Here is a 4,225-nt window from a genome sequence, read left to right on the forward strand (position 1 = left end):
ATCTCAAAATGGCATTCGTGTGCACACACACACACACACACACTCACAAAACAAAAAGCTCAGCTACCATGCATTGCAGACTATTTTTGGTGTAAAAGAGGTGATGGACTGGGGTGGAAACAGGTCACGAAAATCTGTCTAAAAAAGTCTCTTTCAGATGAGTTTGTACACACCATCAAACAACAAGCCTCTCTTTCATGGGGTAGGAAACTAAGGTTCACTTCTCAGGAAGTCACAATTTCGTTCATTTACTTAATGACAGTTTGTAATTATCAACTTCCACTAGCAGCTGTTTCTAGATTAAAAAAAAAACCCTGACATTTCTAGAGGCCACCAAGTTCCCCCCAAGTCCACAGCTGAAAGGATCTCGTTTGGAATTGGGTTTCTTCTGTACCTCTGAAAGAGTAACACCTTAAAGTGGAATCATTTAATATGGAGGTTCAACATGATGTTTAGCATTATTGCATTCCAGACAAACATTAAAAGGTACACTAAATTCTGAGGGTAGCTATGCTGTAATATAGTCTAAAATGAAATGATTGTATAGCCTTTCATTATGCTTGCCTTCCAGTCATAGACCAAGCTTGTGGCCACCAGCAGTGACATCCTTGCCATCCAGCAGAGCTGACAGCATCACTCTGACACAGTCAGTTTGACGACTAGCTTTACGGTCTGAATGTGTTCTAAACCTATCAGGCTGGAGCTGTTCACTGTGGTGGAGAAATAGGCATCAGGGTCCATCTGATACTTGGCTGCTATTGCGAAGTCAGTGTTACTAGCTCCTGCTGTCCAGGCCAGATTAACATTGGTCTCCAATTTCTTGTTCACCTTCTGATAAAAGGAGCCACTAGCCTCCATCCTGTCATTTACATTAGTGTAAAGCTACAATTCATCAGTCTTGTAGCCAACCGGAGAGTTGCTCTGGGTCCCTCCAGACTTTGTGGTCTCAGAATTCATCTGGGAGCCAGCGAGCCAGTCGTTTTGATGTGGCACCTGAGCGACCTGGTCTGAAGGCCCCGCCATGTGGAAATCCACATCCAGGTTGATGCCTCCTGCTTACGCCCTGTCTTGATTTTAGCATCCTCCTCCCACCTTCCCACCCTGTGCTTGGTGAGAAGATGAATCAAAGGTCAGCTTCAGTATACATGCAAGCTGGTCTTCCACAAATATCTCCATGTCTAGAGTGTTGTCTGTGTTGTATTTCTCCAAAGACGTCAGACCGTGCTTGATGCATCTATACTGGGTTTCTAGGCTGATGCTGACTTTAGTGGTTGGTCTCAGTTTTGGCTGAACCTAAGCTTGTACACTGAAGTCCATTTTCAGGTTTTGTTTTCAAATCAGGTTTTATTAAGCCAAATTCCTAGCCCTTGGTGAAGACATCTCTCGCAGATTTGCCAAAATGAGCACACGTGGGAGGCACAGCCATCTCTGGCTCAGGGTCAGTGGCGTCAGGCTGGGTGGTGGCTGTCTCTGGGACTGCAGTGCCAACCCTAACTCGACTTCTGATCCTTAAGTCTTGCTCCTCACCCACCTGCACCATCATCGCCCACACACCTGGCCCTGGCATGACTCCAGGCTTCTCCTTGTGTTCTTTCCTTTCTCTGGATTGATCTCCCTATTAGTCTTTAATGAGTTGCTATTTAGCCTTTAAGACACTAATAAAAATTTCTCTCCTCTGTAAAGTCTTTCTCAACAACCCCAGACAAAAGTTAGTCACTCCTGCTTCTTTGTTTACGTTTCACTTGGTACATAGCCCTGCCTTTGTACCTAACAGGTTGTGCTGGAATTATGTGTTTATGGGCCTTTCCTCTCAGGAAACTGTGATTGACTCCATGACAAGGACTTCCTAATTCCTTGTTTGCTGGAAACCATGGCCACATTCCTAAATCATCAAAGATGCTTAATAACAGGGTGAAGAGTGGGTGAATTAATAAATAAATGAATTAGTATAACCCCTCAGGTGACATCTGCATTAGTAAAGACAATAAAAGGGTGGCAAGTAGGATACAAGCTCAACCACTGTAGCCATGTGACTTTGGGCAAATTTCTTACTTTCTGTGCCTTGGTTTCCTCATCTATAAAATGGTGATGACAATACCTTTCTAGTTGTGTGAATTAAACAATAAATTTAAAGTTCTTAGAAGCATGCCTAGCATATAATAATCATTTTATGTGTATTAGTTATTGTTGTCATATTATTCATGGAGAATCACTGTAAACTCTGTGAGAAGTAGGGATTATGGTTTGACTTACCATTTAATTCCTAACTGCCACACTGCTTCATATAGAATAAGCACTCAATAAAGATTTCTTGAATAAATATCAAAATAATAAAGAAGAGAATCAGGCTCACAGAGCCTGCTTCAGATCCTCTGTCTCCCTCTCTCTGCCCCTTCCACCCTCACAAAAATAAATAAACATTTAAAATATAATGATAAGGGCCACCTGGGTGGCTCAGTCGCTTGAGCACCCAACTCCTGGTTTTGGCTCAGGTCATGATCTCACAGTGTCTTAAACATTGGGCTCCAGGCTCTGTACTGACAGTCCAGAGCCTGCTTGGGATTCTCTGTCTCTTTCTCTCTCTGCCTTTCTTCCACTGTCACTATCTCTGTCTCTCTCAGAATAAATTAATAAACTTAAAAAAATGATGATAAAAAAGAGAACAAAAGAGAAGAGAGTTAAAAAAAAAAACCCACAAAAGGTAAATACGGGTGCATTTGGCACAAAGTGCAAAGATATTGCTAAGTCACCTCAGGTCCTCACTACTGGGCTGCATGACAAAGTGCACCTGGAGTTTCTGAATCTTTCATTTCACCCTCATAAGAACTTTGACTTTGCCCACCTCAGTTACAGTGTTCTCTCTAAAGACAGTGAGGGGGGGGAAGGGATGTCATATAAAAGGAGTGATTTAATAATACACTGAGAGCCAGGAAAGCCTGTTTTTTCTTTTGTAGCCAATGTATTCATTACCTGCTGCTGAAACCACCTTTTTTGGTCCTCTGCTTGATCTGTAAAAATAAAACCTTAAATACTTGCATGCTTACTTGCAACCAGACTAGATGATGGTGGCTTCAATAATTGTTTGCCATTTGCTTTGCAAAGACAGAGTCAAAATGAAACTTGTAAGGGGGATGTCTTAGTTCAGGTTGCTATAACAAATTACCATAGACTGGGTGATGTATCAACAATAGAGATACATTTCTCACAGTTTTGGAGGCTGGAAATATGAGATCAGGGTGCCAGCAGGTTTGGGCTCTGGTGAAGGTCTTCTTCCAGGCTGCAGATTCCTGACTTTTTGTATCCTTACATGGTAGAAGAAGAGAGCCAGCTCTTCTGGCCTCTTCTTATGTGGGCATTAATCTTATCATGAAGGTTCCACCCTCATGACTTAATTACCTCCCAAAGGCCCCAAGTCCAGATACCATCACATTATGATTAGAGTTTCAGCATATGAATTAGGGGAGTGGAGACACAAACATTATTTTTTTAATTAATTAATTATTTATTTTTGAGAGAGAGAGAGAGAGAGTATAAGCAGGGGAGAGGAGCAGAGGGAGAGAGAGAGAATCCCAAGCAGCTCCACCCTCAGCGCAGAGCTTGAGGCAGGGCTTAATCCCACGACCTTGGGATCATGACCTGAGGTGGAAACCAAGAGTTGGATGCTCAACTGAGCCACCCAGGTGCCCTGGAGTCACAAACATTCAGAAAGTGATCTGTTTCTTTATGTAGGGGAGGCAAAATTTTATGTCTTCCCATCTTAGGTTTTTAGCTGGGCTTTTTACAAAAAAACAAATTAATGAGAGAAAAGCAAACAATTTAATGTGTGCAGTGCACATCACACAGGAGAAACTTGAAGAGTAACTCAAAGTAGTGGCTTAGAACTCTTGCTTGTGTAGTATCTTCGACAAAGAACAGTAAATTTATAGAGAAATGACAGGACAAAGGAAAGTCATTCCAGGCTTCCAAGGTGGCAAACTGAGGGAAGGTAAATATGTGGGAGGAAGCTAATGGAGTAAGGTTTGTTTGCAGATTTCTTTTTTATTGCTCTTGAGCTGATACATCTGTTTGCAGAAAAAGGAGAATTTCCTACAGGAGAATTTCCTATAGGCAGAAAGAGGGCAAGTAGAGAGAAGAGTTTGCTGCTTCTTCATTGCCTTAAGCTTGAAACAATTTTTATGTCAAAGAGGAATATTTAAGGGTGACATATTCTAGTCTCCTCCACTTG

General features: G+C 42.0%; 1 pseudogene; it reads right to left on the reverse strand.

Moving 5' to 3' along the window:
• Nucleotides 1-508: 508 nt before the first annotated feature.
• LOC121038741 (voltage-dependent anion-selective channel protein 1-like) lies at nucleotides 509-1,531 on the reverse strand (annotated as a pseudogene).
• Nucleotides 1,532-4,225: the final 2,694 nt, after the last annotated feature.

The sequence above is a fragment of the Herpailurus yagouaroundi genome, unplaced genomic scaffold, assembly GCF_014898765.1.
Source record: "Herpailurus yagouaroundi ecotype Mexico unplaced genomic scaffold, PumYag 28, whole genome shotgun sequence".
NCBI lineage: Eukaryota > Metazoa > Chordata > Mammalia > Carnivora > Felidae > Herpailurus > Herpailurus yagouaroundi.